The 25,581-nt window shown below is 35.1% G+C and overlaps 1 long non-coding RNA gene across 1 annotated transcript in view; it reads right to left on the bottom strand.

Moving 5' to 3' along the window:
• LOC140688774 (uncharacterized) overlaps nt 1–25,581 on the bottom strand; it is a 457,687-nt gene that overhangs the window by 8,512 nt on the left and 423,594 nt on the right. Inside the window, exon 3 of the long non-coding RNA XR_012063587.1 lies at nt 706–804. This is a non-coding gene — a long non-coding RNA (uncharacterized lncRNA). The remainder of the gene's footprint in view (nt 1–705; nt 805–25,581) is intronic.

The following is a 25,581-nucleotide window of genomic DNA, read 5'->3' as shown; positions in this document are numbered from 1 at the left end:
AAGACAAATGCCATATAATACTGCATATATGTGGAATCTAAAATATGATACAATGAACTTAGTTACAAAACAGAAACAGAGTCACAGACATGAAAACAAATTTATGGTTATCAAAGGGGAAGTTGGGGAGGGATAAATTAGGAGTTTGGGATTAGCAGATACAAAGTACTATATATACAATAGATACACAACTAGGTCCTACTGTACAGCACAGGGAGCCATTCCAATATCTTGTAATAAAGCATAATGAAGAGAACACGAAAAAGAATGTATATAACTGAATCACTTTGCTGCATGCCAGAAACTAACACAACACTGCAAATCAACTATACTTCAAATAATTAATTTAAAAAAAGAAATGCCATTTTTCACTTATCAACTACACAAAGATGAAAACACAGATAATGCCCAGTGTTGGCATTTGAATGCAGTTTCAGCAGGAATATAAATTGATCTGAGCTTTTTAGAGGGCAATTTAACAATTTATATCAACTCCTTTTTTTAATCACACGGACAAGAAACAATGTAAGGACAGGATATTTATCACAGTGTTATTAATAACAAAAATGTGAAACAATGTAAATATTCATCAAAAGAGATTGGTAAGATAAATTATTATATGTAGATTCAACGAATACCTTGCACCTACCAAACATGATATAATTGATCTATGTTTACCAACAAAGAAAAAAAAACATGACTTACTGTTCCATGTAGTATTTGCTTCTTCATAGTCTTCTTTTGGTATAAGCATTGTACCTTTTTTTTCCTTTCTTTCTTCTTTTTCCAAAATCACTAAGGAAGCTTTAAAAGAGAATAAAAATTGGGTTTGCCTCAGAAGATATTTAGTTCTTCATTCTTTCATTCATTCATTCAAGAAACATTTACTAAATCTTCACTATGTGCAAACCCTTCTCTAGGTTTTGAGGACAGAGCACCGAGGAAAAAATTTCCCGCATGGAACTCTTATCACCAAAGATACTCAAGTGGTATCCGAATGACAATTTGGAACAGGTGGAACTTTATATAAAGTAAATTTATTTTTAGTGATTGGGCAAAAAAGATCTTTGAAGTTCTTTCCATCTCCTAGTGTCTCTAAATCTTTAATTTAAAAGAGAACATAATTTCAAGTGCTAAATGTTCTTTTGCCCCTCCTTGAACTTCCCAGGGCAATTTATTTGTTGAGAAAAGAAACTGAGCTGTGGTTTAACTATGGAGTTACAGCTTAAAAATATTCTTTTAAGATGATCAAAGCTTGATAACTAATTAAAATGACAGATATGTAACTATGAGTATGTTAAAAAAAAGATATATATATAAATATATATATTTCTTCCTTTTTTCCAGTGTGAGCCAGAAGGAGAAAATTGCGAGGTAATAAGAGAAACAAGTCCTAGGACATAATTTTGAAGTCATTCATCCTTAGAAAGATCTATGTAAATCTTAGTTTAGAACTATAATAAATAATAGGGTACTTAGAATGTCAGGAAATAAATCAGTATTCACAAGGTCCTTGGGCATTAATTTACTACCTTAACCTAAGTTCTTACTTCTTTCATCTATTTTCCCCCATTTTTAAACGTTTGATTTGTTAATGGAAGAACAAGTCTGACTGCTTCTTAATAGCTTAAATAATAGCCAATCTTCTAAGTTCCTTAAAATCTTTTACTATTGTTTTAACGGATGCATTTCAATTAAGATGTTGACACCCTAATATCATAATATTTCATGGCCATTACTCAGCATTGTTTTGACTAAGATGTAAATATGACGATGGATTTTGTTTTCCTACCCAACTTGCATCCATTCACTCATCTACTCTAAAATATTTATTGAAAGACTTCCATGTTCCAAATATTTCTCTGGGCATACAGACACGAACAAAACAAACAGAATTCTATTTGTTCACTCTGTTTCTCCCATTAGAATAAAAGCTCCAATGTGGCAGATACTCTGTTTAATATTTCTAAGTCATTTAATTGTTTTCAATGTCCCACAGAGTCTAAGAGAACACAAACAAAAAATGTTTTAGGCGTTCAATACAGCAGGAAAAGGTATAAATTATAGATTGAGTAAATAAATTGATAGTCAAATAACCCTGGTAAAGAGCAAACAGAGCTAAAAAGATAGAGATACGATTTCAGATTGTCATTCTTGTCAGTTCAATCAAACTGTGTTGTTTTTAAAGTTTACCACTTACAGTTCTCAGTTATCGGCATAAGGAGATAAGAAAGTGACCAAATCTGAGGCGTTCGACATCATGAAATTTGACAATGTAAAACTTACAAAGCAAGAAATTTTGAAAAATAGCACATTATCAGCAGGTAGGAAGCACCATCATCAAAACTTCCAGCCCCTTGCCAAGATAAACGTTAACTTTACTTATACATCACCATTAATCAGTTTTATCTGACTTTGAAATTTATATAAATGAAATTATGTGGAATGACCTCTTTTGTGTCTAGCTACTTTCTCTTAGTCTTATGTTTGTGAGACTCATCCATGTTTTGTGTAGGTTGAATATCTTAATTTTCATTACTGCATAATATTATGTTGTATAAATATACCACAAATTATTTATGCATTCTACTCCTGATGGACATGTGGAGTAAATATTTCCATCTTTTGTCCCATCAATAGTGGTGCTATGGACATTATTGTACATCAATTTTGATGCATATAAGTTAGGATTTCATTGGCTGTACACCTAGGAGAGGAATTGGAGGTTCAAAAGGAGCACAAGGGTCCAACTCTGTAAGATATTGCCAGTTTTCAAAATTGGATATGTCTGTTTACATTGTGATTATCCATGCATTAATCTGCATCCCATTAATGAAATGTCAAGAAAAATACAACAGTGTCAAAGGTTGCTAACAATGCCAGAGTCATGCATTCATCTGGGAAAAATGATGAATCAGTCCATCCAATTTATTTAGATCAGGCAATTCAGAAAAGGATTATACAATCTATTTGCTTTCCTTTGTATAAAGTAAATGACAGGCAGATATTTTTAATATGCCAAAGGCTGTAATGACCTAGCCAATCTCACCTTTGCATAAATCCTAAATGAAATATAAATAAGAACATTTCAGCAGTACATTAAAAATATAATCCAAGATAATATGTGTTTTGTTCTGGAAATGTTGCAGTTACTTAACATTTGGAAATCTGCTAGTATGCTAATAGACCAAAGCAATAAAATCTGATAATGGTTAAAATACAACGTTCATTCAGGATAAATCCTTCTATTAGGAGTAGAAGACTCTTTTCTTAACATGATAAAGAGAAGTGTACAAACCAACACCCAAGTGTTTAACAATCATGTGCTCCTAAAGCATTCTGATTCAAGTTCACTATCACTTAGCGGTGGTGTTGTCTGTTCTAACCATTACACATCTCCTTAAACTATAATTAATCTCCATATAAAGACAATAAAAGGTCATACTTTGGCCTAACATGATACACCTACCCTGTGTATAACCGAAACATACTAACCCTTTCCCCAGAAGTGAAGGCAAGGGCCTTGGTGATGTCCACTGTTCTTGATATTCTGTAACTTAAACACTATGATGTAAAGTTAGCAAGACTTAACTATTACAGCACAAAGTCAGTACAGCTTATGATATATAGCGAGGGGATAAGAGTGGAAATAAAACAAAGATAGTTGCTTGATGCACATGTGTAGACACACACACGTTTATAATAAAATAAAAAAGAAGTACTCCTGGCCATTACAGTCCTTGTTTCTGTAACTGGTCATGCGGTCACAGGTGATATTTACAACGACCTTCGTCTACTGCCCTTTCCAGGTTCCCTTTGCCATCCGCCAGTACCTCAGCTGGTTGTGGTTCTCTATATTTTCTAGTTTTCTTTGCCTACACAACTTCTAATTTAATTCCTCTGTACTCAGAGAATCCACTGAATGATTTCAACCATTTGAAATTTCTTGAGCCTCATTTTATGGTCCAGCAAATGTTCGATTTTAGTAAACGTTCCATGGACACTTGAAAACAATGTGTATTCTGTCATTGTTGGGCGCGGTGCTCTCTGCATGTCTCTTTGGTCAGGTGTGATAATCGTATAGTTGACACTTTATATATATTTACTTTTCTCTTTTCTATTAGCTACTGAGAGAGACAGCTAAACATCTCTCATATTGATGGTAGGTTTGTCTGTTTTTCCTGTACATTCTGTTTTTGCTTTACATATATTGAAATATATGCTGATTTCTAACTTTCTTGTTTGCCTCTCATGCACACTAGGCTGCCAACTCTTGCGAATGCACGTATTGAGTTTATTTTGTTCACATACAGCACCAGCCCCATGGAGCTCTCTGAAAAATTCAAGCCTCAAAAATCATGATTTTAGACCTTTAGACTCATATCTGCAATACCTAAAGTATTGCAATCTAGTTTGAGATAATGCAATGTCCAATGAATGCAGAGAACGGAGGATCCCTGTGGCACTGTTTTTTGATCAGAGTAGGTAAGAGCTGATAAGGTTAAAATTATACGTGTATCAATAAATATTTGCTAAAAAAAAAGCTCATTCTATTTTTATCGTGATAAGTAAATATGTGAACTGGTATTTGGAATAGCTCAAAAATTTACAGAAAATTTGTTGATCATTTATCTTTCAGGTTATTGTTCAATTAACTAATGGCTAATATTCTTAGTAAAACATTTTAGCATACCACCTAATGCACTAATGAACTGTTTGCTAGCTACGTAAGTTAGGATAAAGTTCGGTTACTACGTGACCAAATAAGGGAGCTAAACAATCTAGCACTTTCTTTCCTGTTTCTTATACAGGGTAAGTCTGGGGGCAGCTCCAAGGTCACCAGGAACCCTCTTTCTATTTTCTGTTCCACTATCTTCACGGTCACCTGTGATCCAAATTGGATTTCAGAACTTGAGAATTCCTCAAAGGAAAAGAACAGGAAGGAGAGCAAATAGACCTACTTCCCAGATAAAGTCTTACGGAGTTTTACTTGAAACTCTACCCAATAACTTCTTACATTTCAATGTTGATTCCTGACTATAAGGAATACTGGAAAATGTAATTCTCTTGCTAGGAATTTTTTCACTTAAAAGAAAAAAAAACCAGAGTTCTAATAAAAACTAAAAAGGGCAGAATAAATAGAGATATAGAAAAGGAAAATAATCTTGTGCACAGAAGTCCTATGATTTTAAATGATGCCACTTTAGAAGTGTATATATCTCTACATAAAATTATATATATATATGTGTATACCAAACCTATGGTTAAATAAGAATACTTTCTCAGATAGTAAGAGCTGAGAGATACCACTTCTTAAAGGAGATCCACTGATTTATTTAAAAATTTTATTACCTAAATACTGTAATTTAGCATCATTTTGAAGTCAAGTGTGAGTTATTTTAAACATTGAACTATTTACTTGTTCAATAATCTTATTGTTTTAAAACATCTATGTGTATGTGAACTAAAAATTGTATTTTGTGTCTGCAAATAACTTTGTGATCTTATATTTGTTCATTGTTGTATATTTAAAACTTTTTTTCTAATTATGTTATTAAATTTATTTTACTCGTACTTTGATCTGATGGAATTCTGTCTAATGGTGTTGGAAAAAACTATATTTCAAATAACTTCTCTATTTAGCAATGTTTAAGGATCCACTACTCATGCTCTATTTTAGAAGATCGTTATAAAAGGCTCAGTAAAGTACATGCTTAGAGTGATTTTTGGCATCACTGGGTACCAAGTAGTACATTTATTTAACTTCTCAGTAGTTCATTGACATTTTGGTAAAAAAGAGGCGATGGAGGCTATTTAATTAACCTCAAATATTTCACTGGCATAAGAAACTGAATCATCTGCCAGAATCATTAGCAATTTATAAGCTGAGTTCAGCAGCAAATGGTCATAAATTCAATCACATGTAACCTTTCCAGTAAGTGACACCAGTCAACTGAAATTTATTATGGGGGAAATCACAGACTTTGACATTCACACTAAATATCTAGAGCATTAAGATTCTGCTTGCCAGAACCCTAGATATCACTTTACAGAAAATGTACAGAATTTTAAGATGCAGAAATGATGGATAAGAACTGAGTAGTCCCTCTGAGCATTAGGAAGAAATATGAGAGGTTCAATATTTGATAATGCTTCATTTTCTCAACAGGACGAACTCATATTGTGGGACCTGGAATGATAACTGTGATTACTGAACAGTAAGTGTCAAAAAGCACTGGTGAGTACATTTGGTATGGGGTACAGATCTGGTGGGGAAGCTTACTTGGCAAGTTCCCATTAGGTACTCATCACAGATAACCTGAAAAAGCAATCAAGTTTCATTTTCTGCATCTTTAGTGGTAATGTGAGGTTATTCTTACACAGAGTAGCATGTAATTGATTTTAGAAAGTTGATGAAATTATCAATAGCACGGTATAAATATAGCCTGAATGATTTTAAATTGAGTGCATTTCTCTCATAGTTTGGGGGATTTTGAAAAGCAAGGAAGAATAACCAAATTATCACATCTATAAGATTTTTAAGGGAATCCAATATCAGTGATTTGATGCAAACATCAGTGTGATCATTTCCATTTGTTAAACTCAGCAGACTGCCAGAATTCTTCATCGGCTGTAACTCTTCCAATAAATAACACAAGCTAAGCATGATTTACTAAGTGGGAACAAAGTACTTTGACAATCATGGTTAAGTATGTTTTTCAGACTTGAGGTTTCACTTCGTAGATATTGCAATCAGTATTTGTGGCATGGAGTTAGTGATTAAGTATTGATCAAATTTTACATCATATAGCAAAGATTTCAAATTGTTTTGGAATTAACCCTTGCATCCTAATACAGTATATGATATTCTACTGAAATAGCTAAACTTAAAAAAAAAAAGCATGTAAATATAGGTCATAATAGAGTTGGTTCAAGCTGATTGTTTTAGATATCAGTTCATAGAGAATTTCTATTAGTAATAAAGTCCAGGGCAGAATTATAACTCATTTACATGTATATATTCAATTAAAAAGTTATAAATTATATACAAAAAATCATTTTAGTTTATGAGTGAGCACATCTGGTTCTTCTAGTCTTGGCCAGGACTGAAGTCTGTCTGCCTATTACTTAATACACGGTGGGGCGAGACTCCTCCCAGCCCCTCCAAGGCATTTTTGTCTGTTGATGAATGCCAAATGCTGGTTGACATGGTGGGAGATCAAAGTAAGGGAAATCTTAAGCTGCCATGCTGCTGATGTCACTCCAATAGTTCCTGTTTCTTGGCTCTGGTTTCTGGACTCAAGGCACACATTAAAATTGAAAACGAGATTTAGATCTTTTAGCATCCCTTCTGCATATTACTACATAATTCTAATAAAAATTATGTGTACAACTGCATTTTTGGGGGTTTTGATTTTTTTTACACCACTCATCTCCATTCTTATCTCTTTCCACATTTACTGAGTACCTTCCCATGTTAGTCTTCATAGTATAATCTCATTCATTTACTGAACAGTGCCCAAATTTTACTGAACTTCACTAAAAATGAAATGTACTTCCTAAAATGTGTCTTTCCCTGTATTTTATATATGGGATTTTCTGATAAATTTGGAGCAGAATTTTTTTTGTAGCTTTGGTTGAAGCACCTTTTCCTAAGTCTTATTTCTTTCCTAGCTTATTTACCCTTAAAGAATAAGAATACACACTGTACCCCAAGAAAGAAAACTGTTGCATTTCTTTGGTGATGTCTTACTGTCTACCTGGCTGATGGCTGAGATAAACTCTAAGAAGGTTTCCCTCCTCTCGTATTTTCAATTGCAGGGCTAGTTGCGTTGCAGACCCCAATCTAATGATCGATGTTAATATCTTGTATTCAGCCAGTGTCACCACTGTTGGGTTGAGGACAGACACTCTTCTCTTGATAGTTGATGCTCTGCCTATGCAGATAATTTAATTCTACGCATTATAAACAGTTTATAATGCTTCTCACTCAGCAACGTTAACTTGAGTCTCTTGATCCTATACCCATTGCTGTTAAACCCTTTCACTACCAACTTCCAGCCATAGGATATACTGTGCTTTAGCTAGAACATTTCTACTCCAAATATGCTACATTGTTGGGAGCTGTAGACTAGATATGTTTCTAGCATGTGCGTTAATAACATGTTACATGAATAGTGCAATGGCAATGGCCACCTTACCCACCATATGCTGTGAGTTGTAGGCATGGATCCTCAATCCCCAACCTCCACTGCCTACCCCCATGTAATGTAGTAAGGAGAATGAATGAAATCTTTGAACTCTCCCCATTTCTGAATGCCTGGCCCTGCTCTTCAATCTCAAGCTTTAGTTAATGCTTTGGCTACAGAATTTCCTTCAGAAATTCAACATATACTCCACCTATATTCCTAGTTTAGAGTTAGGCAATAATCATCGATATCACTATCCCTGACATGGTTGTTGACCTATTTTTCTCTGCCTGTACACATTCCTTTGTGGTTTTGTGATGCAAAATTGCGGTAAAAGGAGGCTAGAAGGAGAAGGACCTCCAGAGTTTGCAGTACAGGACTGAAGATGAAAAGCCCTGGGTGTCTAGGAAAGGGACATGGGAAGAGCTGCAGTGCGGGAGTGATGGGTGATGAAGAGCAGCATTTAGAGTCACTATGGGCTCTCTGCCCTGTCGTGGTGGTTGAGTGATGCAAGTAAAGAATTAATTTTTTATGGAAACACTTCCTTGATGCTGCATCCCATGATCACAACTTTACTAGGACCATACATTTGCTGTTGCAAGTTTCTGCATTTTCATGATTGTTTGCCTGTAAAGATTATGAAGACATAATCAGGTAGCATAATTTTTCAAATATTCATAATGAAAGTCAGCATCTTCCTTCAAATAATTTTCACACCTAGATGTATCCTTTTTACAATATTTGAAATTTTTGTCACTTAGAATTTAATTTTGCTATATTTAATGTTATATGAATAAAATTAATAAAAGAAAAATATTCCTTTGTGGTTATCTCCAAAGCTTTCTACATATAATTAAGTATGTAACTTGGTGTCAACAAACTAAAGCATGTTAGCTAGAATATTGTGCATTTCATGACTGAAATTCTGGACGACGCCTAGCATAGAAAACAGTGACTACAAACTCAGTCCTTGATCCGAATCCCCCCGTTTTAAAGATTTAAGTTCTTAAAACGATACAGATTTCATTTTGGATATTTAATTTCTTTTTTGTTAAGTAATAAAATATGCATAAGTAACGTGGCAGAGGTAGTGATGAATGTCTTGAAAAAGATAATTCTTCGAAGAATAAGGACAGCTTATAATATTAATGCTATGAGCAATGAAGACCCAAGAAAGGTAAGAAATATAGCTTATGTCTTGTGACTTTCTATGATATTTATTAATATAAACTCAACAGCTGTTCTCAGAGTTTGAAAATGATTTTTATAATTGGCTGTCAATCATATATTAAGAAATATATTTCGTATGCATATTTACTAAGTAAAGCTGTATGTTAGGAGCTTTTGTTCCTGAGAACCAGAATTCTTTTTTTACAACCAGTAGCAGAATATTCAGGCTTAAGACATAGAAATATCTTTTTCCCCCAAGTTTCCAGGTATTTTCGTGATCAAATTTTAACTGCTGCAACTTCAGCTCTTGGACAGTGCCTAGCACGAGGAACTAATAGAAATTACTGAATAAATTAGTAAAATTTAGGAATCATAGTTTTATGTATTTCATCTTTCACTTACTAGAATAGCCAGACATGCAGTAACCAGTTCAACTGTTATATATGATTGTAACACATTATATTGGTCTCTCTGTAAATCCTATCTTTTAAAAATGGTACTTCTTGAACTTCTTTCCTGACTGACTTCTGTTTCCTTTTTCTGAAGTGAGGTGTCCTTCTATGAAGTGAAAGAAGCCAACCTGAAAAGGCTGCATACTGTGTAACTTCAATTCTGTGACATTCTAAAACAGTAAAACTTTTGAGACAGTAAAAAGACCAGTGGTTAACAGGGGGTGGGGGAGAGGGGATGAATAGGTAGAGCACGTGGGATTTTTAGGGCAGTGAAACGACTCTGTTTGATGGCTCAGTGATGGATACATGCCATCACACATCTGTTCAAATCCATAGACTGTACAACACCATGAGTGAAGCCTCACATAAACTATGGACTTTAAGTGATTATGTGTCAGCTTAGGTTCATGACTTGTAAGAAATATACCACTCTGGTAGGAGATGTTGATAATGAGGGGGACTATTCGTATATGGGAACAGGGAGTGTATGGGGAAATCTCTGTGCCTTCCCCTCAATTTTACTGCACACCTAAAAAAAGTAATGTGTTTATAAACAGAAAAGCAACAGGATAATCACTGACTGTTTTAAATGGGGTAAGTATGGAGAGGTAGTTAGGGAGAAGGGCATCGAATGACATGGTAAGATTTTCATTTTGGAAAGATTACTGTGGATATAGTATACAGAACTACACTGAGAAAAGAGCACACTGAATAGAGGAAAACTGATCAGGTGGCTATTCCATAAGATAGTAACTTGGACATGGGATGTGATGATAGACTACTGTTCGAATTCAAGACACAGTAAGACAATAATAAAGAAAAGATTTGGCTTTGGGTTACCATGTAAGATTGAAGGGAATAAAAAACAAGGTCTATGGCTTGTGTGGCTAGAAGTTTGGTGATTCCATTCTGATATGTGGATCATTAGAAAATGATCAGGTCTAGGGTAAAAGAGGAGGAGGTAGAGACAGTTTTGGACAAGTTGAGATTAAGGGATTTTTGAGAAATCGAAATCGAAATGTTAATATGTCTGGGTTCAAAAGAAGGTTTTGACAAAAGATACATATTTGGTAATCATTGGTATGTTGAGAGTGAGTGAAGCTCTGGTTTGAACAGAATGACCTATAGAGAAGGAGAGCTTAAGGAGAAGATAGCCTAGAACCGAGTTTCACAGAAACATAGCTTTTAATGGCTAATTAATGGTGCAGATGGATGGAGCCATGTGGTGAATGAAGGGTGGCCAAAGAGAAGTAAAAACTAGAAGAATCCAAGTGAAACAAGTGTTTCAGTTAGTGGAGATAACTCAGACTGTCAGAAAGTGCTCAGAGCCTTTTATGATGAGGACTTCTGACCCTCCTCTAAGAAAACATTTCATCCTACTTGTGGTGCAAGTCTATCACCAGTCAAATGTAACAAACCACTTGGAACTGAAAATGCAGAGTTAAACAGACATAAAGGATTATGGCTGACCCTTGAACAATGAGGGGGGTTTAGGAATGCTGGCCCCTTTACAGTAAAAAATCAGCATATAACTTTTGATTCCCCCAAAATGTAACTACTAATAGCATACTGTTGATCAGAAGTCTTACTGATAACATAATTAATACATACTGTGTATGTTGTGTGTACATATACACGTATGTGTGTATATATACATATATCTCATGCATTCATGATGTATCTAATTTTTTTCTTTTTTTCCCCAGTATTTCTAGGCTTTGTGGTTTTTTCACAAATTTTTTTTTCAAATCTCCAGAAATGTTTCCGATATATTTATTGAAAAAAAAATCCATGTATAAGTGGGTCTGTGCCGTTCAAACCCATGTTGTTCAAGGATCAACTGTACTAATTTCCTTAAGAAAATCAGAAGGAATAATATGGTCTTTGAAGTTTTACCATGTTCAATAGTTCACGTAAGCAAGCTTAGTATCTGCAGCAGACACATACATTCATACATCTAGCATTTACATTTTCATTAAAATGTAAAATCACTAGGAGCGGTATTAAGTTATTATTAATAAAAATGGTTGATTAGTAATCAGGAGCATTTTCATAGAAATGACAACAGATGCCTATTAGGTTTCAAGACAGAGGAAATATGCTAAAGCAAATCAGTTTGGGTGGATTATTTCCTCACCAATGCCTGTTTTTAATGCAGAGATTACGTCTTATCTTTTCAGAAACACTGATATTATACATACAGTTTAAAGGTGAAATATAAGAGAAATAGGAAAGTGAGTAGATTATAGACTCTTATCAGTGCACAACTTCTTTTTTATAAGTCAAATGTAATGCAGTCATGGAATTGTTCAGTGGACAAGGAGACCTTCTGCATACTCAGTATCCCTGCATCAATATTTGAGGATGAGAAACTACCTCATTACTATAAAAATAAATAGGAATTAGTCGTCTATGTGATACGTCAATGCCATCTTCATATTATTAATTCATTGTAAGAAAAATAGACCACGTTTGTTCTGTTAAGCATATTAGAATTATGTGGAACATTAAAAGATACACAGTTTCAGAGATTTGCTTACATATCTTTGATGGATTTTGAGGTCAGAACTTAAAATAACTATGTTAGAGGTTTTGTTTTGCTTGTGAATTAAAACTGCTTTGATGACTCAGTCAAAATGCTTCTTTGAATTACATATTGTCTTTATACAAGACATACAGATCAAATAAAATACATCACTGCACAAGAGGTGGGAAACTTGAAGACATGCAATGATATGATTTTCCCCATAATCAAGGAGACAAGTAAAAAAGTGTTCAAGTTTTCACAAGTGGGCCCTTTGTGAGCTCACGTCTGTGTGAATCTGACTTTTTATCCTAAGATCTTATCTCCTCTCCAATGTTAATTTTTCTTCTAATACTCAAAGCTTCACTCATCTTTTATTATATTAAAAAAAGGTCCCCCATTCCACACCCATATCAAGTGTTCTCCTCTAAGAATTTACTCCTTAAATCTAACAGCTGGGAAAGGAGAGTATGTTTTAGCAGGACCATTAACATCACTCATGACACTCTAAGTCCCACAATACACTCTCCTGCAGCCTTTTTTTCAGAGCAATCTTCTGCTCTGGTCATAAACTTAGTTTTGGTCTAGTCTTGTCAGTTGGGTGTAAACTCCAGTAAAAGTAAGAGGTGTAACCCCACTGGTACAACTTCACATTAAGGATGGCTATTATTAGAAACAAAAACAAACAAACAAACAAAACTTCAATCAGAAAATAACAAACGCTAACCAGTATGGTAGTTAATTTTATGTGGTTAATTTTGCTAGGCCACGGTACCCAGATATTTAATAAAACATTATTTGAGATATCTCATGGAAGGTATTTTTTAGATGAGATTAACATTTGAATCAGTAGACGTTGAGTAAAGCAGATTACCCTTCCTAACGTGGGTGGGCTTCATCTTATCAGTCAAAGACCTTAATTAAAAAAAAGACTGACCTTCTTCAAGGAAGAATAAATTCTACCAGCTGACTGTCTTGGACTCAAACGATAGCATCAACTCTTCCCTGGACCTGCAGCCTGCTGGCCTACTTTGCAAATTTGGGACTTAACCGAACTCCACAATTACATGAGACAATTCTTCAAAATAATTGAAAAATAAAGAACAACAACAACTACATACATATATTTATTTACATACATGTGCACACATTCTATGGGTTCTGTTTCTCAGGAGGATCCTAACTAATAGCCTAATAATGTGGAGAAATCAAAATCCTTGTGCATTGCTGGGGGGAAAGTAAAATGCTGCAGCCACTGTTGAAACTGTTCCTGGGAAAAGGAAAATAAGAGCTACCTCCATTCTTAGTCATCCGAAAAAAAGATTTTTGACAAGAGACAAAAAGCATGATATAAGCAAGATTTTTATTAGCGAAGTAAAAAAAAAGTGAAAGATAGTATCGTCCCAAGAATCGGGAGCGGGCCAATCCAAAAGATGAAAAATGGCACCGTTTCCTCCTTTTTCCTGTTTTTATATCCTGGTTTTGTGATTGATTAATTGATTGATTGATTGATTGTTTGATTGACAACTCAGGTTCCCTGCGCTCTGGTTGGTTGATAGCTCAGGTTCTTTGTGTTCTGGATTGTTCCTTCCCCCCACCTCTCCCCCTGCCCAGTGCTCATTTCTGCCTAAACTACCTAACAAAACCAGTGTTAACAATTCCTCAAAAAGTTAAACATAGAATCACTGCATGATTCAACAAGTCCACTTCTGGGCATAGACCCAAAAGAAGTCAAGTCAGTGACAGGAACAAGTATTCGTACGCTCATGTTCATAGCAGCGTTATTCACAACAGCCAAAAGTGGAAGTACGTATCCTTCAATAACTGAAACGGATAAATAAAATGTGGTATGTACATACACAGCCTTGAAAAGCAAGAGAATTCAGACACAGACTACAACAGGGCTGAAGCTGGAGACATTATTCTAAATGAAATAAGCCAGCCATAAAAGGACAAATTCTACATGATTCGCTTATATGGAGTAACTAGAGCCGTCAAATTCATAGAGATTTAAAAAGTAGCATGACAGTTGCCAGGAGCTTGGGGTGGGGGGTCAGTTGAGGAGAATGGGGAGCTATTATTCGATAGGTACATAGTTGCAGTTTTGCAAGATTAAAAGAACTCTGGGGATTGGTTGCACAACAATGTGAATATATACAACACTTAAAAACAATTAACATGTTAACCTTTATCTTATGTATATTTTACCACAATGAAAAAAAAGGCAATTTTTTTTAATTAATGGTTTTCAAATTCAAATGGAATTAATTACAAAGAGCTCTGGATTCACAAAAGAAAATAATGCAGGGTAATGTGGAAGAGCAGTCTTCTTTTTTTACGGAAGGTACAATGATATATCTCTGAGCACCTGAGAAACAGAGGGAAAGAGTAGATTATATACAGACTTTGGAGACATGAGAACCTCTCAGAGAACTTCAAGTATTTCAAAAACCTGGAGCCTGCTGGTGACGAATGCAGAAAAATGTGCTGATAAGAATGTAGGGCTTTTATCATTTTCAAATATGAATGATCATCTGAATTATCTTCAAAATTGTTTTTAAAATATGGTTTCCCAACCCTCTTCTCCTTTAGACTTCTACGTAAAATAAAACCCTGAGCATGTGATTCTGTAGTTCAGATTACTTTGAGAATTGCTGGCTAGATCATATCATGCTTAGGAGGTCAGACCGTACCCAGAAAATAAGAAATGTTTTAATGTGTGTTAACACTGAAGATTCCATAACCAGAGTTACTTTTAGAAAGTCCAACCTGGCATGGCAGTTTAGAGAATAGATTTGGGGGAGTTTAACCAGAGTTGGGGTGCAGAAGTGGGGAGGAGGGTCCAGTTAGGAAGCTATCAAAGAGCCAAGCAGGACACTGTAATGACTGGGATGTGATGGGTCGCATGAAGGAAGAGGAAAGAATTAATCATGATCAGTAGCTTTATACATGGGTGATTTATTGCATAATGATGTATTTAACTAACTTGGAGAAATTTTACTTTTTAAAAAATTTAGCGATCACTTATCTAATGACTACCATGAAATCCATGAAGCACATGAAATTTCAGTATAAAAACAACAAATTCTGCTTTAGAAAATTTAAAACTTTTGGAACATTTACACAGGGATTTCTAAGAAGAGAAAGAATGCTAGCTACGAGCAAGGGGCTGAAATGTACTGCGGGATGACCGGGCGCCAGGCGGGGGGGGGCAGCCAGCGACACTGCCCTAGGCACCATGGGCTAGGAGTTTTACACAACCTCCGCCACAAAATGATGAAAACAGGAGTAGCCTGCGGATAGGGATTTTGGAATCACTCACATATAAATTATTTGTGCTGAGTTTTAAGGGCACAGCAGAAGAGGAGTTCAAAGAAAGTTGACAGTGGTCACGAGGGAGGAGAACCAAGAATGTCAGTGTTTTGTTATTATTCAGGTATGACAAGGCCAACAGGTCAGGAGGAGACTGCCACTGGAAAGGGAGTTTGTTGTACTCACAGATCCCAAGAGGAGGGGCATGCCACACGATGGTGGAAGGGCGGGGAGGAAGCACTGCAGTCCACCAGGAGGCAAAAGGGGAGGGGGAAATGTGGGGGAGAACTTTCCCTGTGGTTTCAGCAGGAAGGAGCAGGCCAGGCAGGGTTAGTGGGTTTAGGACTGGCTAGTTCGAGTGCTTTCAGCAGCTCTGGAGCACAGGCACTGTCCCCAGTTGTCTCCTGCCTGGTGCTGGGGTGATTAGGGCAGATGCATAGTGGCCAGGAGTGTGAGAGACAGAGGTGGTGGTTGGGGATGTGGGCCCTGGAAGGGTGGTTTTGCATTTGAATGGCAAGCATCTCTGGAACTGGTTAACCTGGGAGGGACAGTCTCTCCTAGGTCAGCAAGGCCCAAACATCAAAGCATCAAAATATAGAAAACAAAAGACATGGATAATATAAGCAGGTACCAAGGAAACCATTTAAAGCAGTGGCCTCAGAAAGAAGAGAGGGTTGGTGCTATTTTCTAGCATTCTAGAAAGAGATGATACTTTAGGAGGTTACAGAGAGCAAGCATGTTCTGCGAAGTGGTGCGGCCAAACTCAAGCTGCAATGATTAGATGGATCTTGAAAGTCAGAAAGGAGAGAAAGCAAGTATAAACTGTCCTATAAATAAAGTTGGTTTTTAAGGAAAATTGACTACTAGGGTAATATCTAGAGGGGACAGTTACCTGCACCCCCCTCCCCCAGAGGGAGACTTGGATCTGTTTTATAGACTGAAATGAAAAGTCACTGTAAAGAGAGATCTGAGGAGAAAGAAAAGGTGTAGAAAACTAATGGAGCACAGTTCTAAGGAAAGAGGATCTGAAGTGCGGGTGTAGACATCGGCTTTGAATAGGAGAAACAACAGGTTTCGTGGGTGCAGATGTGCTTGTGTAGGCATGCATGTGAATGCAGGAGAAATCATTAATTTCTGATGGCCTCTAGCATCTTTATGCAGTGGGTGAAAGGTACACATTGACAATTTATGAGCTGAGGGGAATATGAGTTTCTCAAGTGGTAGGAAACACCAATTTGGTAATAGTCTCAATAAAGTAGCAAATTATGACTTTGTGGTCCCACCAGTGTGCGTGGCTTTGCCTTTTATTTGGCAATCCACAGCAGTTCATAGAAAAGATTCTGAGGATGAATTATGGAACCACTTCTACAGTTCACAGTTTTATTTTCAAGATGACTGAGCGGAAGGTCATGGTTGTGGAGTTAATCACGCTGATATTAAAGTAGTTGACACAATAGGAAAGGAAAGGAAGAAAAGACAGGCGTGGTAGTAAGTCTAAGTGCAAAGAAGAAAAAAAGAGATCAAGACACAAAGTACCTCAAACCGTGAGAGACCCAGGGAGATGAAAGAATTATAAAAGCTACAACAAGTGTTCAAAACAGAAAATTGCAGTTCAGGATCTCGAAGGTGAGTCAGGGTTATCCAGAAGATGATGAACCTCAAGTCACATAGGGACAATTCTATCCTCCCAGTTGTTCAAGCCCACCTTGCAGTCATCGTTGACTCCTCTACTTCCATCATAGCCCCATCCAAATTGTCAGGAATTCCGTGAGCACTTCCTTCAAACTGCATCTGGATGCAACCATTTCTCACCACCTGATATCATCTCCGCCCTGGGATAATTGGTCTTTCTGCTTCCACCTTGCCTTCCCAGAGTCTGTCCTCAGCCCATGACCTGGAGTAATCATTCTAAAACTGTAAACCCACATTACTCCTCCATTCAAAGCCCTGCGAATATCTCTATTTCATTTTAGGTGAAGGCCTTACAACAGCCCTCTGACCTCACCTTCTGTTATATTTCTGCTCGTTTAACTTTCTTCAGCCTTCCTCTTCTTCCTGCACCTCACCAGGCACACTTCCTCCTTCTGACTGACCATTTCCTTTCCTGTAATGTACTTATCATGCTCTGTCTGGCAAACTCCTTCACTCCTTTCAAGTCTTTGTCCAAATCATGCTTTGTGACCACTGTTATCCTGCAAACTGTCTCATCCACCAATTTTCTTCATAGCACTTTTAACCTCTAACATATATAATTAACTAATCATTAGGGTACTGCTTACCATCCACTGCCTCTCAGCAGTGCGTAGAGACCAGGAGACAGAATTCTTTGTTTTGTTCACTATTCTATCCCAAGTGTCTATACTAATAGAGGGAACACAGTTGTACTAAATAAAATTTGTTCAGTGAATTATTTGGAGAAGCTGAGATTAAGAAACAGTCACACAGACACCTGGTTGTTTCCCTATGGAAACAAGAGAGTTTAGGTATATACATAAAACCTGAGCCACGTGCCTTCATTCTAGATGCAGGAGTGACTGGTGCTCAAAAGATGTCAGCACTGAGAGAATAATAGAGAATTGTATAAAGATCAAGTCAGCAACATGGATGGACCTGGAGATTGTCATTTTAAGTGAAGTAAGCCAGAAAGGAAAAAGAAAAATACCATAAGATACCATATGTGGAATCTAAAAAAAGACAAATGAACCTATTTACAAAACAGAAACAGAATCACAGACACAGAAAACAAATTTATGGTTACCAGGGTTGGAGGGGAAAGGGTGGGAAAGGATAAATTGGGAATTCAAGATTTTCAGATACTACTATATATAAAATATATAAATAACAAATTTATACTGTATAGCACAGGGAACTATATTCAACATCTTGTAGTAACCTCTAATGACAAAGAATATGAAAATGATTATTTGTATGTATATGCATGACTGAAATTTTATCCTGTACACCAGAAATTGACACAACATTGTAAACTGACTATACTTCAATTTGATAAAGAGATCAAGTCAAATGGCAGTCAAGCCATATCAAAATGAGGAAAGATGTTTTCTGTCCTGTTTACCTTATGCCTCATTCAGATGCTCTTCACTACACCACTGAATTGCCAGTCTACATGGATTTCCTATGACAAGATAAGATATTTTTGCCTTATTTAATTTTCTTCACAGGACACTTGGGATAACCCTTACTGCCTAAAAGACAGGATAACACAAAGAAAGTTTTAGAAGAATGGAAACAAAAGTCCGTTAGGAAATCTTGGATGTGAAATAATTACTAGATTAATCGAGCTGTCTGTTGTTTTTCCACATGCAACTGACCATACCGTCTGCATAACAATGATGATTCCAGCTGGAGTAAAAATTCACAACAATCCAGACAAAAAAAAAAAAAATTTTTTTTGATTGTCCTACAAAGAAATGAATTACATATTACAAAATGATTGCTTTCACATTATCCAGGGCAACACCGTTCCACTGAAAGTCTGTGTTATTCAACTATTTGTATTCTCTAATAATAAAACCTGCAAGCTTGTAAAGTTAAGTAAAGAATATATCACTATCATTTCAGGCAGTGTTACAAGTTACAAGAATGCCTGGAAGCATCCCACTTGGGCCTCTTCAGAGACAGCTTATTTTCCATCTTAAAGGCTATAAAATAGAAAATGAACATAACAAGTATTTCAGTTTGTTCCCTAGACATAGTTTAAGGCAAAGGTAATCCATAACTGTAAGATAAAACACGGCAACCTCTATCTTAAGGTATTCATATCTAGCAACATCTATGAAGTTTCATTCATTAGGCAAATGGTAAAGCCAGTCTATTCTTTCTCTTGCAAATAAATTTTATTCATGCATGTAACAGTGAGAATCCACATCATCAAGTGCTCTCATGTCCTGTTTTATGGAAGGCAGGTGCAAAATACCTCACTGGCTCAGGCTAGCAGGCCATTAACTAAATTCATAAGAATCTACCCACTCCTCAGACAAGCAAAAACTAGAAGAGGTAATTAATACTAAACCTACCCTAAAAGAAATGTTAAAGGATATTCTCTACATGGAAAAGAAAAGGGTACAAGAAGAAGCAGGAATCTACAGGTAAGGGAAAATGCCACTAGTAAAGGCAAAAATATGGTAAAGTCTATCGACCAACCATTTAAATAAGCTAGTATAAAGACCAAAAGACAAAAACTATAAAATCAACTATAACCACAGTAAATAGTTAAGAGATAAACATGCACATGTAAACTATGACATCAAAAACACAAAACATGGGGGAGGGGAGCAAAAAAGGCAGAAGTGTTAGAATGTGTTTTAACTTAAATGACTACCAGTATAGAACAAGTAGATATAGTTATAGGCCAACATATATAAACTGTGTGGTAATCACAAAACGAAAACCTACAATAGATACAGAAAAACAAGAGAAAAAGGAACATAAGCATACTACTAAAGAAAATAATCAAACCACAAGGAAAAAGACTAAAAGAAGAGGAAATTACAGGGAAGAACTATGGAAACAACCTGAAAACAAATGACAAAATGGCAATAAGTACATATCTACAATAACCACTTAAATGTCAATGGACTAAATTCCAATCAAAAGACATAGGGTGACTGACTGGATTAAAAACAAGACCCAACCATATGTTGCTCACAAGAGACTCACTTCAGAGCAAAAGACACACACAGACTGAAGGTGAGAGGATGGAAAAAGATATTTCATGCAAATGGAAATGATAAGAAAATGGGCAGCAATATTCACATTAGACATAACAGACTTTAAAACAAAGTCTATAACAAAAGACAGAGAAGGGCATTATGTAATGATAAGAGCATCAATATATAAAGAGGATATAATACTCATTAATATATATGCACCTAATATATTAGGAGCACCTAAATATATAAAGCAAATATTAACAGACATAAAGAGAGAAATTGACAACAGTACAACACCAGTATGGGATGCTAATGTCCCACTTACATCAGTGGACAGATAATCTAGGCAGAAAATCAACAAGGAAATAATAGTCTTAAATGACACGTTAGACCAGTTGGATTTATCTACAGGACATGCCATCAAAAAAAAAAAAAACAGGAATATACATTGTTTTCAAGTGCACATGAAAATTTTTCCAGGATAGATCACATACTCTGCCACAAAACAAACTTTAACATATTTTAAAGGATATAAATTGCATCAAGCTTTTTTTTCCAACCACAACAATATGAAACTAGAGAAAAAAAATGATAGAAAATGAAAAGAAAATTGGGAAAAAGACAAAAATGTGAAATCAAACAACTTGCTACAAAAAACCAAGGGGTCAAAAAAAGAAATCAGAGGATATCAGAAAATGCCTCAAGACAAATGAAAATAAAAATACAACTTTCCAAAATTTAAGGGCTGCAGCAAAAGCAGTTCTAAGAGGGGAGTTTACAGGCCTATCTCAAAAAATGAGAAGAATCTCATATAAACAACCTAACCTACCATCTAAAGGAATTAGAGAAAGAAGAACAATGCCCACAGTCAGAAGAAGGAAGAAAATAATAAATATCAGAGAAGAAACAAATAAAATAGAAATCAAAAAACGATAGGAACAATCAATGTAACCAAGAGCTGGTTTTTTCAAAAGAGAGACAATATTGATAAACTGTTAGTCAGGCTCATCAAGAAAAAAAGGGAGTCCCAAATAAACAAAATAAGAAAGGAAAGAGGAGAAATAACATCTGACAGCGGAGAAATACAAAAATCATAAGAGAATACTACAAACATTTACATGCCAATAAAATGGGAAACCTAGAAGAAATGGATACATTTCTAGAAACATACAACCTTCTGAGACTGAACCAGGAAGGAATAGACAATCTAAACAAATTGATAACTAGTGGTAAAATTGAATTTATAATTTTAAAAGCTGCCAGAAAATAAAAGTCCAGGACCAAAAGCTTCACAGGGGAATTCTACCAAACATATAAAGAAGACCTAATACCTATTTTTCTCAAACTATTTCAGAAAAATTGAAGAGATAGAAACACTCCCAAATTCATAATATGAGGCCTTTACCTTGATACCAAAACCAGACAAAGATATTAAAAAAAAAATTACAGGCCAATACCTCTGATGAATATGAATGTAAAAATCCTCAACAAATATTAGCAAACTGAATTCAACAATATATGAAAAGGATAATACACTGTGATCAAGTGGGATTTATTCCAGGTATGTAAGGTTGGTACAATACCCACAAATCAATCAATGTGATGCACCACATTAACAAAGGGAAGAATAAAAGTGATATGATCATCTCAATCAATGCAGAAAAAGCATCTGACAAAATTCAACATCCATTCAAGATAAACACTCTCATCAAAGTTTGTATAGAGGTATAGACTCACAGACAAAGAAAATAAACTTTTTCCAAAGGGGAAAGATGGAGGAGGATAAATTAGGAATTTAGGATTAACCCATACATACTATTATATATAAAATTGATAAACAAGTATCTACTTGTAGCAAGGGAGCTATATACAATATCTTGTATAACCTATAATAGAAAAGAATCTGAAAATTATATACATATATTATATAAATTATATATATTTTACTATATGTATAATTTTCAGATTATCACCTATATATTATTTCTATATATATAATTTCTATATATATTTCTATAATGTATATATAACTGAATCACTTTGCTATACATCTGAAACATTGTAAATCAACTATACTTCAATAAAAATTTAAAAAATAGAAAACAAAAAGATTTTTTGAAGTTTGTACAGAGGGAACAAACATTAATGTAATAAAGGCCATTTATTAAAAAAAAAAAACCCACAGCTATCATACTCAACTATGAACAGCTTTTCCTCTAGAATCAGGAACAAGATGAGTATTCCCACTTTCAGCACTTGTGTTTAACTTAGTATTGGAAGTCCTAGCCACAGTGATCGTAACAGGAAAAGAAATAAAAGCATCCAAATTGGAATGGAAGAAGAAAAACTGGCAATATTTGCAAATGACATAAACCTCTAAAGGCTCCACCAAAAAACTATTATAACTAATAAATGAATTCAGCAAAGTCTCAGATTATAAGATTAATATAAAGAAATCTGTTGCTATTCTATTCACTAATAATGAACTACCGGAAAGAGAAAGCCAGAAAACTATCCCATTTACAATTGTATCAAAAGAATAAAATAGAAATAAATCTAAGCAAGAAGGTGAAAGTCTGTACTGTGAAAACCATAAGACAGTAATGAAGAAAACATAAGTAAATTTAAAGAATTTCATGTTCATGGATTGGAAGAACAAATATTGTTGAAACATTCATACTGCCCAAAGCAATCTACAGATTTAATGCCATCCCTATTAACATATCTATGACATTTTTCACAGAACTAGAATAAATAATCTTAAAATTCATGTGCAAGGACAAAAGATCTCAGATAGCCAAAGCAATCTTGAGAAAAAAGAACAAAGTTGGAGACATCGCATTCCCTGACTTCATACTATACTATAAAGCTACAGTAATCAAAACAGTACGGTACTGGCACAAAAACCAGACACAGGACAACAGAACAGAATAAAGAGCCCAGAAATAAACCCACACACTTATGGTCAATTAATTTATGATAAAGGAGGCAAGAATATACAATGGAGAAAAGACAGTCTCTTTAATAAGTGGTGCTGAGAAAACTGGACAACTACATATAAAATAATTAAAGTAAAACATTTTTCACACCATAAACAAAAATAAACTCAAAATGGATTAAAACCTAAATGTAAGACTGTAAACCATAAAACTCCTAGAAGAAAACATAGCCAGAATGTTCTTTCATATAAATTGCAGCAATATTTCTTTTCATTTGTCTCCTAAGGCAAAGGAAACAAAAGCAAAAATGAACAAATAGGACCTAATTAAACTTAAAAACTTTTGCACAGCAAAGAAAATCATTGACAAAACAAGAAGACAACCTACCAAATGGGAAAAAAATATTTTCAAAGAATATTATTGATAAGGGGTTAATATCCAAAATATATAAACAGCTCACATAACTCAATAAAAAAAAAACAAAACAAAAAACTCCCAAAACCCAGTTTAAAATGGGCAGAAGACCAAATAGACATTTTTGCAAAGAATCCATACAGATGGCCAACAGGCGCATGAAAACGTAGTCAAGATCACTAATAATCAGTAAAATGCAAATCAAAACACAGTAAGATATCACCTCACACTTGTGAGAGTGGCTATCATCAGAAAGTCTACAAATAACAAATGTTGGTGAAGACGTGGAGAAAAAGGAACCCTAGTACACCTTTGGTGGGAATGAAATTTGTGCAGCTGTTACAAACCAAAACTTGGGTTTGCTCACCTGTACACAGTAAAGCCAATCTACTGACATAGGGTTGTGTGAAGGAAAGTGCAGCATTTATTATAAGGCACCGTACAAGGAGTCCAGGACAGCTAGTGCTTCAAAAAGCCCAAACTCCCCAGTGGGCTTCAGAAAAGCATTTTTAAAGGCAAAGTGAGGTAAAGGAGTCCCAGGGCAGGTGATCAACTCATGCACAATTCTTTAATTGGTGGATGGTGAGGTAACAGGGTGGTGTCACGGGGGTTAACATTATTAATCTTTAGGCTCCAGTTGGTCTGGGGGCTACATGCTCATGGTCATTCAGTAATTTTTTCCACTTGATGGAGATTTTAGCATCTGTAAAAGAGCTCAGGAAATTTTCACCAGATACTTTTACCTACGTGCTTCAGAGAGGGCTAAAGCAGAGGATACAGGGAAGGGTCTGTCCCACGAAGTCCCTGTAGGGTCCTGCTCCATTACACAGCCACTATGGAAAATAGTAGGGAGATTTCTCAGAAAACTAAAAATAGGACTGCCATATGATCCATAATTTCCACTCCTGGGAATATATCCAAAGAAAATGGAAAGTGCTAATTAGAAAAGATATGTACATCCCAATGTTAACAACAACAGTATAATTTATAATAGCCAAGATATGGTAACAACCTAAATATCCATCAGCAGATGACTGGATAAAGAAGATGTGGTATATACATACAATGGAATATTACTCAGACATAAAAAGAATTAAATTCTGCCATTTGCAACAATATAGATGGAACTAGAGGGTATCAAGCTTAGAGAAATATGTCAGACAGAGAACCACTAATATCATATGTTATCACTTGTATGTGAAATCTAAACAATAAAATAAATAAATTAATATAACAGAAAACAAATTTGTCATTTGTCAAGAAAACAAATCTTCCTCTACTCACTGTCTTTGCATCAGCATCAAAAGTCAGTTAACCATATTTATGTGATTCTATTTCTGGGCTCTCTATTCTGTTCCATTGTTCCATTTATCTGTTATTTTGCCAAAACAACAATGTCGATTGGTGTAGCTTTAGTGTAACTAAGAAAGTGTAGCTCTATTAATATGTCTTAAAATTGTTTAATATGAGTCTTCCAATATTTTTTCCTTTTTTTCTTTTAAAATTGAAAAAATGTTTTGAAGTATAGTTGATTTACAGTGCTGTGCTAGTTTCTGGTGTACAACATAATGATTCAGTTATAGATACGTATATATATTCATTTTCACATTCTTTTTCATTATAGGTTATTACAAGATATTGAATATACTTTTCTGTGATATACAGTAGGACTTTGTTGTTTATCTATTTTGTATATGGTAATTTGTATCTGCTAATTCCAAACTCTTAATTTATTCTCTCTCCCCTTTCCCCTTTGATACTTGTAACTTCGTTTTCTAGGTCTGTGTGTCTGTTTCTGTTTTGTAAATAACTTCATTTGAATCATGTTTTAGACTCCACATATAAGTGATATCATAGGATATTTGTCTTTCCCTGTCTGACTTATTTCATTTATTGATGGACCTAAAG

The sequence above is a fragment of the Vicugna pacos genome, chromosome 23, assembly GCF_048564905.1.
Source record: "Vicugna pacos chromosome 23, VicPac4, whole genome shotgun sequence".
NCBI classification, from domain to species: domain Eukaryota; kingdom Metazoa; phylum Chordata; class Mammalia; order Artiodactyla; family Camelidae; genus Vicugna; species Vicugna pacos.
The sequence above is the reverse complement of the archived record's forward strand: the minus strand, read 5'-3'. Positions and strand labels throughout refer to the sequence as shown.